General features: G+C 41.2%; 1 protein-coding gene across 2 annotated transcripts in view; it reads left to right on the plus strand.

Moving 5' to 3' along the window:
- Positions 1 to 15,889, plus strand: part of LOC126094545 (sorting nexin-27) — a 309,715-nt gene that overhangs the window by 248,252 nt on the left and 45,574 nt on the right. The window lies entirely within an intron of this gene.

Consider the following 15,889-nt stretch of genomic DNA (forward strand, 5'->3'; position numbering starts at 1 on the left):
TTCTCTTCCGAATGCTACAGTATATTGTTCGCGCCCGCCTGCGTATGGAGAAATGATCATCGTAATAAAGTAAAAGAAATCAGAGAGCTCTCACGGAAAAATTTAACTGAGCTTTTTTTTGGGAGTGGAACTGTACTGACCGTGAAAATGGGTCAGTGAACCCTGTGGATTGTGAATTGCAGAGTAATTGTGTACAGTTAATAAAATGCGGTTGCACGTACGTGTAATCATGATTTAAATAAGGCTGCAGCGAAAGTACAAGAGTAGGAGGAGTGACAAGTGTTTTTTACGGATGTGGGATTTGGAGAGGGCGATGGCCATTGGCTTTGAAGGCAGTGGGAGGTTTATAGTGCTATCCAGTAACGGAAGTTCTAATCGCTGTGTGCTGCGCAATACGGCTATAGAAAGCGGCTGCAAGTGTACACAACTATTGACCGCGTGGTTACTAGTCTAAGGTGAACATCTTGCTGGTTACAGTGGTTTCACCGACACACATCGGCATCTTGTTGAGAGCCTTGAAGAGAGCTGCTTCTTTACTTTCCCTTGAAAGTAAGCGAATGAGTTGCGAACCTGATTCTTCGCCCCCACCCGTCTCCACTATTATGGATAATCCAAGGTTTCCTGCAATCATGATGATAACGGAAGCGGGAAATCTGAAATGTTCAGTAAATTAAGTTAATGTGGTTGCAGTGCGATCTGAAAATCGAACAACCGATCGGAGAAGTAAGTTGCACATTGTTACTCAACTTCTTCTTAGCTCTCGAGGTGGAGTCCACAATAAACACTGTATACTTGAAGGAGAGAAAAACAAAATTACTCCGCAGGATCGGAAAAATGACTTTCTATAGAATCTATCCTTGCCAAAAGAATACAACATTAAGTACGATAAATATTCAGGCAGCAGGAAATCAAATAACGGAGACAGGGCCTTACAGATAATTTGCGACCGTAACTGAAAACTATTCTCTTTGTCGTCCTTGTCAGTGTTACGTTGCCCGACGCTGCTTGTTTTAAATTTTTTGTTCTCGTTCTTACACACGAATGAGACATTCCCCTTTTTTCTGTTCTTGATTTACTCTCCTGTTTTATTCCAGCTACCTCAGCTTTCTCCGTATCATCATCTGCGCAATATTGAACATTTGTTTAGAGTTAATATCACCTTTCTGTCACGTCGTATTCTGCACGCTTCTTCTTCCGCGGTCGACCAGTGCAGCATTTTTATTGTTTCGATGTTCTGTCTCCGTTTCCACCTACTCTCTCTTAATTGTGGTGCAGGCACACTGTGCTGCGGGACATTATTTTCGTAATTTTGAGGCATATTATTAGATCAGACAGGTTCTTAATGCTGTTCCTTAATACTGCCTTTTGCCGTCTTTTTCAAATTGAAACATACTCCCACATTTTATGACCTTTTGCCATAGTTTCATTCATTCTATTTCAGCTTTTCCGCTGTTGCCTGGCCGGCCTGTAGCGAATAATCGACACCAGGAGGAAAATGAATGTGTTTTCTTCTTCTTCACTTCAGGTATTAGGCAATTGCCTGATACGGTACCCATCTCTTGCTTAGTCTTCCTACATTTATCTTCATTTCTTTTTCGACCTTCTCTTGTATATCCTTCCATTCTTCGTCGAAATCTCATTTCTTGAACCTGTATCCTGCTTTCTTGGTGTTGTATTGTTGTCCATGCTTCACTTCCAGAAGTATATGTTGGTATTGCTGTCGTTGTATAAAGCTTCAGCCTGGTTTCTTTTCTGACTTTATTCTGCAAACTTTTTACGGTGGTTCCACGTATGGAAGTAAATTTATTTTATTTTTGGTCCACGTCATGGACTGATATCGCATTGTGTGTTGGGGAAATACAGCACGTTTTTCATACGCGTTTGTGTGTGTTCGTTGGCTTCGTGGTTATCTTTTCCACATCTATCACAATTTCGGTGTTTGTGTATAGTGTATAGACCCTTAATAGCGCGTATGAGGTGAGATGGACAACCTCGTTCAGCCATGATATTCCATTCACATGATCGAAAACTTTCTCAGAATCCTCAAAAGTGAAATAGGTTTCCCTGCTTAACTCTCGTCTCTCTTCTATCTTGTTGCAGTGTAAAACAGTTGTCAGTAGTAGGTCGTCTTTTCTAAAACCTGATAGTTCTTCAGATATTAACTTTTCAGTAATATTTTAAATTATTGCATTCAGAATTTTGGCATATAATCTATAGGCCGAATCCAGGAAGCTTATACCTCGATAGTTACTATATCTATTTTTATCGCCCTTTTCAAAACCAGAGATTACTGTGGCTTTCAGCCAGTCTTTTGGTACCTTTTTATTTCTCCAACATTGATTAATTGTGTGAACATGTCTTAGATGCATCCACAGCTCCCGGTTGATACCATCTATTTTTTGGTAGCTTTTAGAGCTTCCATAATTTTTCTCATATCAGTATAGTCCAGGCCTTTTGTGTCATGTAGTTCAGGTGCAGTCTGAATTAAAATATCATCACACCACAATTTTTTATAATGAGCTGTGCATTGGTTTTCTCCTATATTATTAACACGTATACGATCGTTTCATGTATGTTGAGTGATTTCATCACTTTATAAGCGATAGTTTGTCCGCATGTAAATTGTGCTCTGTGTTGATAATAAAGCGTCCCCATGATTCTGCGTGCGTTTTCCGAGTTATGTATTTCGCATTATTTCTTTTCCCTTTATATTCATTGCAGTTATTATTACTGGGATTATTTATGTAAGTCTTGAAAGGTTCTTGTTTTTCTTTAATTGCTTTTTTCCATCTCTGGCGTCCAAATTCTTATTGCTCTATGTTTCCTGTGTTTCCTTTTCTTCCCCAGAACCTCATTAGCTATGTTCGATACGGCTGTTTTTAAGTTTTTCCATTCTTCTCAAGTCTTCTACCACTTCTAAATGAATATGTGCTGATCCTTTTATTGATATCGCCTTAGCAAAATTGCTCTGTTTTGGGAAAACAGTTTGTACCATTTGTCGCTTAAAAATCTGCGTCTCACTGTTTATTGGCAATGCTACCTTTGATAATTTCATTCCATCGGAAAGAGTCAAGTAGCGCACTTATCAAAATATTTTTGGGCTGCGTCATCGCGTTTACATGCAGCGTACAATAACTGTGGTCGCAAAATACCTTAGGGTAAATGTTCCTCTTAAGATAGCTCCTGTACAAACCGTTTGACCTCAGTCTGTGAGAACATTCCTGCAGAAGTCATCGTCCGACGCTTTGTTTGTTGCGTTATGGGTTTTGGAATTTCGTAACAGTGGCGATTAAGCAGCTTACGATAGTTTTCAAGTGATAATCTCTGACCCTGACATTCCAATTACTCCTCTTCTGTTATGCATATCCAGATGTTTCCATCTGTGATGCCCACTTATCGTGCTGACAGAATTTAGTATATGACGCGAAAAGCTAATAATGAGGTGGTTCTGTTACTAAAATAATAAAACAACTGAGCTCTGCAGTTTTTGCTTATTTTTCGGAAGGGGAACAGGATGTCATCTGCATTAGTATTCGGAGCCATTGATTTCATTAACGAGTGGCATATACTTGGCCATTGGAAATCATATTTCTTCCGTTTGTTCTCTCTGTTCTTCTTCTTCTTCTTCTTCTTCTTCTTCTTCTTCGTCGTCGTCTTCGTACTCTTCCTTTTTCCACCCCAGTAGGCAAGGAGGCCGTCGAGGAACTCTGCTAAATTCCGGTGTGTTGAAAGTTTGGCAGAGGGAACTCCGATTTGAAATATTTGTGAAGGAATTACCAGTTCCAGCCTGTGGCTGATAACCAAAAAAAAACTTTTCGAAAGCCTTTGTTGGTACCAGTGGACTTGAACTAGTCGGTAGAGCTATAGGACTGAGAAAATACTTGTACATGTGAAAAAGAAATCTTTTGCAAGTTGGTAACTGACATGCTTTCAGTTGTGTATGTTTGAACTTCAGTGTTAGCTTTGACCTCATACTAGCATCCGCAATATTGTCTGTAGATCACTGCGCACATATAACTTCAAAATTGGCAGTTGTAAATATTTTTAAATTATGGGTGGATGTATGGCCGTGAACACAAAAGTAAAAAATCAAGGGATGGGAAGTCTTACTTTAAAATGACAGATCTGTAAATTATGTAGTGATAAAACGTATCACCTTTTCGGCTTGCGAACGCGGACAGCTGCGTTGCACGTTTGATACTGCAATAACACTGTTCATTGTTGCCTTGGTTAATAACTGTAATATTACAAGTACACTGATGGAAAAAAATCGCAACATCAAGAAACAAGTAATGTAGAGTAATGCAATTTTGGGAATACTTATGCCTCGGTAACATATTTAACTAATTAGCATTGCAAGATCACACGTGTACGTAAGTGCGAGATAAGCCATTGCAAATGTGAAATGCTGGTACATTAAGAAACGGTGTAACTGCCAAAATATCGAATTGAAGCATGCAAACGTGCGTGCAATGTGCCCTCTGCCCAGCGACATTTGTAAGGAGTACCCTCTGCCAAGCGACACCCCCTACCAAACGACGTCGGTATAAGGGATGTTTTACCAAGCAACACCAATACTACGAAGTAGATAGAAAAGGACAGACAGAAGAAAAAGAACAAACAGATACGAGGGTTGGAACTTAAATAGTGACAACTATTTATTCACAACCGATACAAAAGAGTTACATGTTTGTATCTGTTACTGTCCTTCAAAGTAGTCACCAGCGTTGTGTAGAACCCGTTGCCAGCGATGTGGAAGGCGTAGTATACCGGTAACAGAGCCTGTTACGTTGATGGCGCGAATGGAGCGGTCTAAAGTTACGGTGATTGTCGTGTGCGACTGCGATGGTGGTATTGTAACTCATTACGTTCCTCCACGGCAGACTGTCAATGCACAGTATTACTGTTCGTTTTTGGAGCATCACCAGCGACCAGCTTTGCGAAAGAAACGGCGGCACCCATCATTTTGCACGACAATGCGCGGGCGCATACAGCGCGAGCTGTGGCTGCTCTGTTCGGTCGATGGGACTGGGAAGTACTGTACCATCCACCATACTCTCCGGACTTAAGTCCTTGTGAGTTTGATTTGATTCCAAAGATGAAGGAACCACTTCGTGGCATTCGCTTCAGAGCTGTTCCAGAGATTCGACAGGCAGTTGACCGCCCCGTTCGCACCATCACATCGCTGGCAACGGGTTCTACACAACGCTGGTGACTACTTTGAAGGACAGTAACGGGTGCAGACATGCAACTCTTTTGTATCGGTTGTGAATAAATAGTTGCCACTATTTAAGTTCCAACTCTCGTATATAGAAGAGAAAGAAGTTATAATCACAGTATTTCACATAATATTAAAATTCATATAGTTTTCATTTAACCGCTACATACACTGTTTGTTATATTCCTAATCATAGTTTCAGATAACTGTTTCAGACAACATTCCTATAATTCAGACTTCAAATAATTTGGACTGTGACTCGAGCCAGTTAGTCCAAATTAGTGTGATTTTACTAGAGCTGTATTTTCTGATGGGAGACTTTTTCGTCGCGTCAACGCTCCGGGGAAAAAAATTAGAACGCCTTCTGATCTTAGTCTCACAGACAAGATGTAGAGGTGTCCGAGGTCTGCCCTGCGGAGGTGTATGGAGAAGATGCCATTATGGAAGCTCCTCCTTATAAGTACGTGTTTGTGCCACCGTCTATCGCATGTCCAATCGGTAAAAAAAGGTCTTTGAGAGAGGCGGGAAGGGGGTGGTCATAGTACTGGCTACCCACGTATTCTGCAGTTCAGCATGAGGCGATTTCCGCAGAACGATGCCATTGATCGGAGTTCCACGTAAGTCAACAGGGTGGTGGAGGTCGCCAATACAGACTTGGCCATAGTCCAATTAGGCGACTGTGAAGCGAAATCCAATATTTGTACCGCAGCCCGTGTCCAGTGTCACGCACGTCCCTGTCTCTTCCGTTGGTCTCCTCGTGCAGATTTCCTTTTGCAATTGCTCAGAAGTTAAATTTTGGAATTTTGTACAACCCCTGAAAGTGTAATTTATACCTTCTTCTTCTTCTTCTTCTTCTTCTTCTGCATTTTCTTTAGTAGGTTAGTTGTGGTCTGCTGCAAGTGAAATTTATATCATAAATAGAATTTTTCGTAGTTTTTAACAGAAGACTCCAGTAGCAAAAAAAACCTTACAGTCCGAAATAATAAAATTATATGCTTGAATCGTCCTTTTTTATTTGACTTTCTGTGAGGTTTTCATTACCTAACAAGGAGACATTACAAATTAGCTGTCCTCGGCTTTCTTCGTAACGTATAGGATTTGAAGGTCACTGACCGGACTTCAGTTCCCTAAAGTAGTAACATACACATTTAGAAACGTTCCTAAAAATCGAATCGGAAGAATGTGAAAACAAAACGTGAAATGAAATACTTTATTTCTAGAGACTACGGATAAATACAAAAATAGCATTAGAAGCAATATTGTTAGTAGTTGTAATTTTTTTCATTTTGCTACGAGAAATTTCGAATTTTTATGCCAAATTTTATTATGGATATTCTCATTGTCATGCAGCCACTAATTATTAAAAATGCTACTTTTGTTTGAAAATTATCGTTCAGTATGTGTTAATTAATATTTCAGTTGTATAATACAGCATTCAAACAAACGAAAAACAAGTTGAATCTACCCGGACTCGAACCAACAAGTTCGCGACTTCAAGACGCTATATATGGCTCTGTTAAAAATCTTCCAAATTTTCTTATAATTTACAGCCCTTGGAAAATTTCTCGAAAACTGATTCGTCGAGAATATTTGAGAAGTGCGTCCTACTGCGTCTGGCAATCGACGTCCGGGCATAGAACATTAAAGTACAAAGAACATCGAGGAAAGACCGTCAGGTCTCAATGTTCAGGCAATCATAAATATCATAACTGAACAAAGAAGACTATACTGTAATGCGAAGATGAAGTGAGCCGGTTCCGCTGAAGAAACAAGAATTGAAACTTCGAAAAACGTTTTATCGCAACTGTGCCAGTCGAAGCAGATGTTTCGTAAACAGTGGTTAGTAAACAGCAAATAAAAATTAGCCAGTTGAGAAGGAGCTATCGTGGTGCAGCTCCAAGGAGACGGCCAGAAACGACAATGAGTAGCTTTCACAAAGTCTTTAACTGTACTACCACATTTTATTATCGAATATAAAACACAAGAACCAAGCCACATACCAGTCTTAATTGAAGATCTACATTGGGTAGTGAATTTGGTGACGAAAACGGATAACGAGTCCGCTTTTATGCAGTAGAACCCAAATGAAAATATAAAATGTTATCGAAGTACGGAAAATAGTGAAGTTCAGCCATATCGACGGAAAGCGGGCTGTGTGAAACGGTAATGGTGTTAGCAGTAGTGAGTGATGAAGTGAATGCACTGCCTACTTTCTCCAAGAGCCAAAGCTTGGGTCTTTTTATGTCACAGACGCCGACACGTAACGAACTTCGCCGCCTTGAACTGGTTAGTCCGTGCGAACAGCGTGTACTGGTTTATCCTGTTCAGTCTGGTAATTCTATGATCAGTACTTCACAACATTCGGATCCACACACTCTCTCTGCAGCCTCTCTAGACCCTGAGTAAAACGTACGAACTTAAAAGAGGAGTATACAGCCTTTTTAAATAACCCAAAGAGGAACATAGTACAGAGTGTATTACGTAGTTTATCCTGGACCATATTTTTTAATTCATGATGTTTAGAACGAGCAGTCCAAAGGGCGGTGTATTCGAAAATTAGATGATGAATCGCTGGTTCCTAACTTGTTCTAATTGTGTGAATTCTTCGATTAAATGCCCGTACCTCACCGTCGAGGCACCAATTTGCTCTTTATCATCCTTATTATTCTTTCGTTTTAACATTGGGACTACACTTCTGAATTAATCCAGACTGAGGGACTGTTGCCAATTTCGCTCTCTAGACATTACTAGCGCCTTGCCCAAAAGTATCTTAAATTTGCACCGCTCATTAAGTGCTACAGTATGAATTTTATGGAACGTTTGATTAATAATTGTTTGTTATCAAAGATTACGTTAGGTACTTACCGCCTCTGATCACTCATGTTACCAATATGCGATGTGTTATCAATGTGTGACTAGAACTAGACGTAATTGCCCATCATAAACTACTATGATTGGGACTAGTGGTAACTACATTTCCTAGAACAGCTTCAAACTTTATCATATCGGTCATATTTCTGATATTTAGATGGTCATAAATTCATTTTTTGTGTGTGTGGACATCACATGCCTGCAGATTTTCTGAACATTAAAATCCCTGCGCCACAGTAACAAAGCACGCCACCAGAGAAGCCGAAACAAAATGGCGCCATCCATTGATAAACTGGATATGGCTCTCTCTAGCTGAAAGCGACGGTACTGTGGCGTGGGGATTTCTGTGTGTATCAGGCTTGCAGACACGCACCCGTTCTGTGTGTATCAGGCTTGCAGACACGCACCCGCAAATATAGGGGAGATCAGAATAGTTGATAGAGATTTTGGTTTTTGATTTGTCTGTTTTTTTGTGCATTATTCGGAGATATTCTCGTGAATGCGGCGGATAGCTTAACTTTTTGACTGCAAAGTCATTTGGGACCCATTTGTTAAGTACATGTTTAAGTTACCCAAAATCACTTTTCCTAAAAGCTTGCAACTAAGCCAACTAAACAGTTCCTCATGAAGATATAAGACTTGAACGAAAATAAATTCTGCCTGAATGTATAAAAATCACTATGAACTTGGAAACAAACAATGAAGTCTTCAACACAAATTCTGTTTAATATTGTAGCTACCTATAGTTATTCATAAAGAATAAGTTCTATATTTTAAATCCACCACGAATGTAGGAGTTGGTCGATCGTTTATTTGAATAAGTAGGTACATATTCTGCACACTTTTACTTTGATCGTGTCGAACTGAATTATCTTCGTCTGGCCCTCTCCGGTTTTTCTCCTTTTTGACCTTGGTGGTCACGCGAATCTCGTTGCCATCGGTTTCGACAGTCTTCCCACGCTACTCACCGGCCGGCATGGTACTTCACCAAAACAAAGTAATTTATAAGGCATTATGAGTGATCAAGAGAATGTTGAGATTGTGGGAGATTCGTTGTTGGTCTCATTCAATGTGACCCGTTGGCATCTTTTTGAGGATATTCAAGGTTAATGGGAATTTTCAAACGAGAACCCTCACCATACTCTTCCCAGGAGGCTGAGAGTGAAAGCTCTTCGCCATGGAAAGATTCTTTAACCTCTGAACCATCATTAGGGAAGTCCTGCCTGTCGTTACTTTCGGCATAGCTAATGTCTGACACTCGGTCGTCAGAATTCGTAGTGGAAAATTCGAATTGACGTTTTCTGGGAAGTTCTTTCTCATTCGACTTATCAACCGAAACCATGTCACCTTCCGTGACCGCACTTGACTTTTTCTTCATATTGGCACTTTCAGCCACGATTCTATCCTTGATGGGATTGTCTGTTATAATAGAGGTAAGTTTTCTTTTTTGGCCACGATTGGATTGCAGTCGTGGCCTGACGTTGGGCAAAGGGCAAATTTCTTCTGGGGTGATTGTATCTATTAATTTTTTAGAGAAAGTGTTTATTTTTCAATGAACGGTAATGGAGAGGATAGTTGATGTAGGTGTAGGGTGAGTTCAAAATGGCTCTGAGCACTATGGGACTTAACTTCTAAGGTCATCAGTCCCATAGAACTTAGAACTACTTAAACGTAACTAACCTAAGGCCATCGCACACATCCATGCCCGAGGAAGGATTGGAACCTCCGACCGTAGCGGTCGCGCGGTTCCAGACTGTAGCGCCTGGAACCGCTCGGCGTGGGGTGAGTTGTCAAAGCTGTGCCAACTGATGACATACCCAACTATGACAACTACCCCCAAAGGGATATCAGAAACAGAATAAATACTGCACAGTTCTGAACATCAGACACAAGAGATTATGATACAGGCAGGCGTCAACTACACTTAGTCACCCTTTGGGAAAGCGCCATCACTAGCGCCTCAGATCGATCTACAGATTCACATATGAAAAAAATTTGCAATAGACGAAATTTATTCTGCGGTTGGAGAAACGCTGAAAAAAGGGGTCCTTCCTTCTTGAAGCTTCCAGCCGAACTGAAGTTTCGGTGGATGGTGCACCTTCACATACACGCCTCACTATGACGGTGACGGCACTCTAGCTTCACGATGATGGGAAATAGAAGCAGTGTGCCAACCAGCCACTTATGCGAACTGACTCTGGTCTCTCCTACAAAAAAGTAATTGCATGGATTTATTTTTAAACGTTGTTTACCCTTCGTATGTGGCGCACTAGGAGACTGTGATTAGGTTGAGACATCTTAGCCTACAACTGTGAACTGATCACCCATGCCATGAGACTACATTGCCCCCTTATGATGAACGCCTTGCCTACTTTTGGTATTAAGCATGCTTCGTTGGTTTAATTTGTCGTGCGGGAGATGTACTGGGCACGACACGAGAATGTTAGGAAAATCGATCTGTCACTGGTTGCATCGTATTAAAATACAGGCTACCATTGGTGTATTTTGCAGATGCGTTTTTACAGTAGATTGCAGCCACTGAAAGAGTGTCTAAGCTGTGTTTTCGAGCAACAAAAATATTTTCTACAAGTTTGAATTCGAATCGTGGATTTAAACAGCAGTTTGTGTAATATGGGTATCAAAGATTGTGCTACAGAGCTATTCTCACTTCACTGCCCTTTAGGGAATGCGATTGTTGACATTGGTCGACAGATGTGAAAGTTTGTATAAGAATTCCCATGGAGAAGTTTTTTCAGGTACATGGGTTATGTGTGAAACGTACAGATACGGAAAGAAAAGTTGGTCCAATGTGTATGTTACACAAATGCTGCTTTCGTAGAGACAGATACCCTACTGGTTACAGCGCTGAAGCAAGTCTGGAAATCAGAAGGAACTACGTAAAACCGGTGCGACATGAGTTATATTAAAAAACCTGTCCAACAGTTGCTTTCTACGTATGATCTTGTCACACGGTTTATCCCCTTTGGGATTAATCTTTTTAAAAATTCTTAGTTATTTTGATGTGTTCTCCAAAGTTAACAGTGAACTGGACATACGATGAGTGCCTTAAAAGTAAATGTTTCTGTGTAGATACTTCCTGGGGAAAATGGCAGTAACAACGAATTGATGTAAATGGTCTCGTGACGTGTCAGAAATCTTCTCGGACTTCTTGCCGGGTCAATGCGCAGTGTGTCCTTGGGTTTCTGCGGTAGGCATATTGTCTCCTTCCATCTTTTGACAAAGAAGATGGAAGAAAGGAACATACCTTCCACTGCGTCGCGAAGATTTCGGTCCAATGTACTTGTTACAGTAAAAGCACTTTGGGAATTTAAACTCTCTCTCTCTCTCTCTCTCTCTCTCTCTCTCTCTCTCTCTCTCCCCCTCCCTCCCTCCCTCCCTCCCTCCCTTCTCTGTCCATAGATTTTACTGTCTCGTAATCGTGGAGAAAGTCTCTGATGACATCCTAAACTCGTAAATCGTGACGTCTACATGCTATTGCACAAGAAACTCGAGAACCCAAACTGCAGTGAACTCACTCTCTTGTATCATGTACTGTTAATCTTTCGTTGCGTAAGAGTTGCTCCTGCTGGTCTGATACTTGCAGCGACAGCTGCAAATGTCACTATAGGGTTTGCGAGCCTCGTTTGCACACAGTGGCCTCACATTACATTACATTAGTCGTAGTCCATGGAACCGACAAGAGTGGCCTCTGGAATGTGGAAAGTAGCCAAACTTTGATTTAATTCAAGTGCAATACTGAGGAATATGTTCGTGTTACTGTACTGCAGTGCTAATTCTAATTATAAACTTGTCTAAAACACTAAACGTGAGTTTCTGAGAGACACCCTACAATGGAATAGGAGTCCCCAACAAAAAATTCAATCTTAAGTCCACCGCATTATTTACACGACATTTAATGTGCTGGCAGGTTGTTAAATTCCCATTTATGTGACTCCTTTTTATACTGGTACTTTGAAGTCTATATGTGCATTGTTATTAGTCTTAGTTATGCATTTCATTGTTTTTTATTTTTGGGAAAATTAAAATATTGGTAATGACAAAGAGCATTCATCATTGTCCCTGTTGTCAAGTAGTTGTCAAAATACCGATTTTTTTAAAGAGATGTCTACAGGATGTTACAGAATTAACACAAAATATAATTTTTATAATGTATACATACATTATTTCATAATGTAACATTACACACACCTTCAACTGACACCAGGATCACAGCGACGATGTTCGATATCCATTTTATGGACCGCAAACCCCGTTTATTTGTCTAATAGTTAGATGCGTCTAGTCGATGACGTGTCTTTCGAAGAAAGAAATGGAGTCAGAGCGTTAAATTGAATGTCCACTTAATGTTTGAATATCTTCCCAGAGGAGAGCTGAATGAATTGTGTGACAGTTCTCTTCACAGCGTAACTGAGACGACAGTTATGGCGAAATCGCCTACAGCCGATAGCAGTTTTGGACATCATTAGCATCTTCTACCGTTGTGCCCGCTGAATACCCTGCTTAACACTCCAAAATGAAAAATGGTATGGACTGCCGTTACTTCAAGCTAAAATGAGCGCACGCGTAGACAGCGGCAATGTGCCACTGCGTCAAATAAATCCAGCCTATCTGTTGTTGCAGTGATGACGGCATGAGCATTAAGTGCTTCCGCTGTGTGGTTTCAGAGGATGACTCTGTACACCTGACTTTAAGGAGACGTAATGGCGAATCTTCAGAAGATCGGTCAGCTGTATTGCTCCCTCAAAGTTTCAGTATGACATTTTGGCGGAACGCGCAAAGTTGATGATACTTAATTGCATATCATCATTTTGAACTTGTGGTGGTGGTGGTGGTGGTGGTGGTGGTGGTGCCATTTTTCTTCTGTAGCAGCAACGTTAATGTTTGCAGACACAACATACTCCCGAAAAGATGTGCACAATGATTAAAAAGTCGTTCGTGTTTGAAACTGTCGTACTCTGCCTTAATTACTTTTAGGATCCTTACATAACTAATAGTGAGCCGTTGTCGTCTTAATCTTAATATAAGAGTGATGTGCAGCGCACAGAATTTGACTGGTTTTTTTTATATCAGTTTTGTCACAAGGTAACCAAAATTAATTCCGTTGAAACTCCGGTCTCGGGCTTTGTTTTACATTCCTTTGTAACAACTTCATTGACCTCCATGGTGATGAAACTTTCAAGTAAATAATTATGTATGTGCAGCGTACGCATCGACCATAAAAACAAGGGCTGTTCTGAAAGTAAGTGCCGATCGTTAGCGAAATGGAAGCCACTGTGAAAATCGGATGAAGATTTGTTTAAATGTATTGGGCAATGCCTCTAGTAAGCCCGTCGATCACGTCCCGTCGCTCTTTTCACTTCTGAGCGCATAGTGAGCAAGTAAAAATGACTAGAAAACACTGTCTCCCGCAAAGTACTAGGGTCGCGTCAGAAATTTCGCTTGAAGCTACGCAGCCCACGTAATTGTCATGTGTAAAGATGCCCCTGCAGCGTTTTCGATGGGAAGTGTTGTATCAACCGCAATACAGCCCATAATTGGCTTCCTGTGAGTTCCATCTGTGCTCGAATGAACCGCTGGCTATGAAGACAACGTTTTGGCACTGCCAATAAGATGTAGACCAGCGCAGAGAATTGGCATAAAGCATTGGCGGCTGCCTTGTGTGATAAGGGTACTGAACTGTTGGTACAAAGCTATGACAAATTTATAAGACGGAGCGGCGACAATGTAGATAAGTAGCTGGAAGTTGTAGCTAACTGTTGAAAAATAAAACATTTCTGGTTTTCACAGTGGTTTACATTTCGGAACTTACTTTCCGAATACTCTTGTAATTCGCAGGAAATGTCCCTTTGAGTGCTCAACCTTCTGTAAGGTACATGGTATGGGTTAGTTCGGCACATTTACGACAAGATCAGTTCCTGTTTAAAGAGACATAGATCAGATCATAAACGACCAGCTGGTACGGGCATGGTCGTTAGCTTGGGACAAATGCATTACTTCTACATCTACATCCATACTCCGCAAGCCACCTGACGGTGTGCAGCGGAGGGTACCCTGAGTACCTTTATCGGTTCTCCCTTCTATTCCAGTCTCGTATTGTTCGTGGAAAGGAGGATTGTCGGTATGCTTCTGTGTGGGCTCTAATCTCTCTGATTTTATCCTCATGGTCTCTTCGCGAGATATACGTAGGAGGGAGCAATATACTGCTTGACTCTTCGGTGAAGGTATGTTCCCGAAACTTTAACAAAAGCCCGTACCGAGCTACTGAGCGTCTCTCCTGCAGAGTCTTCCACTGGAGTTTATCTATCATCTCCGTAACGCTTTCGCGATTACTAAATGATCCTGTAACGAAGCGCGCTGCTCTCCGTTGGATCTCTCTCTCTCTTCTATCAACGCTATCTGGTACGGATCCCACACTGCTGAGCAGTATTCAAGCAGGGGGCGAACAAGCGTACTGTAACCTACTTCCTTTGTTTTCGGATTGCATTTCCTTAGGATTCTTCCAATGAATCTCAGTCTGGCATCTGCTTTACCGACGATAAACTTAATATGATCATTCCATTTTAAATCACTCCTAATGCGTACTCCCAGATAATTTATGGAATTAACTGCTTCCAGTTGATGACCTGCTATTTTGTAGCTAAATGATAAGGGATCTTTCCATTGTTACAACCTCTCGATACACCACAGCATCATCTGCAAAAAGCCTCAGTGAACTTCCGATGTCATCCACAAGGTCATTTATGTATATTGTGAATAGCAACGATCCTATGACACTCCCCTGCGGCACACCTGAAATCACTCTTACTTCGGAAGACTTCTCTCCATTGAGAATGACATGTTGCGTTCTGTTATCTAGGAACTCTTCAATCCAATCACACAATTGGTCTGATAGTCCAAATGCTCTTACTTTGTTCATTAAATGACTATGGGGAACTGTATCGAACGACTTGCGGAAGTCAAGAAACACGGCATCTACCTGGGGACCCGTGTCTATGGATAGTGCGGAGACATGGCTTAGCCACAGCCTGGGGGATGTTTCTAGAGTGTCTCCGCACTATCCTTTCTTCCAGGAGTGCTAGTTCTGCAAGGTTCGCAGGAGAGCTTCTGTGAAGTTTGGAAGGTAGGAGACGAAGTACTGGCGGAATTAAAGCTGTGAGGACGGGGCGTGAGTCGTGCTTGGGTAGCTCAGTCGGTAGAGCCCTTGCCCGCGAAAGGCAAAGGTCCCGAGTTCGAATCTCGGTCCGGCACACAGTTTTAATCTGTCAGGAAGTTTCAAGAAATATTTTGAGTCGGCGATGTTGAAAAGCATTAATTAGGGTACATTGGAAGACATAAGTACAGGATTAGTTAGTTGTATCACAAGCCCTACCAACATTGAGCAGTTTAAGGTTTTTATTAATTATTGCAAATGTAAAATGAACCGAGGATGTTCAGATTGTGACAGAAATATGTTGTTAAATTAAAAATAGGTGCGGCTGTGTATTGCATGATGCAGTTGCTAAGGTTTCAATGAAATCCTACCGAGTTCACTGTTCTATGAGTCTACAAATTCAGACGCACGTCAGTTCTTCGGCTTATAGCAATATTTTCTTATTTTAAAGTAGTACCGTAGTCTGATTACGTTAGATTGTGGTGTTACTTGGCGCCACGTTGGTAATCGAAGGTTCTGCTTCGGCGCCCATATCAGCTATTGTGATGTGTGTCGTTACGTTGTTTTCGTGTGCCAAAGCTAACAACACGATTGTGGAAAGGACAGTAGACACACTGGGGCTCAGAGTA

This window comes from Schistocerca cancellata, chromosome 8 (genome assembly GCF_023864275.1).
Source record: "Schistocerca cancellata isolate TAMUIC-IGC-003103 chromosome 8, iqSchCanc2.1, whole genome shotgun sequence".
Taxonomy (NCBI): Eukaryota; Metazoa; Arthropoda; class Insecta; order Orthoptera; family Acrididae; genus Schistocerca; species Schistocerca cancellata.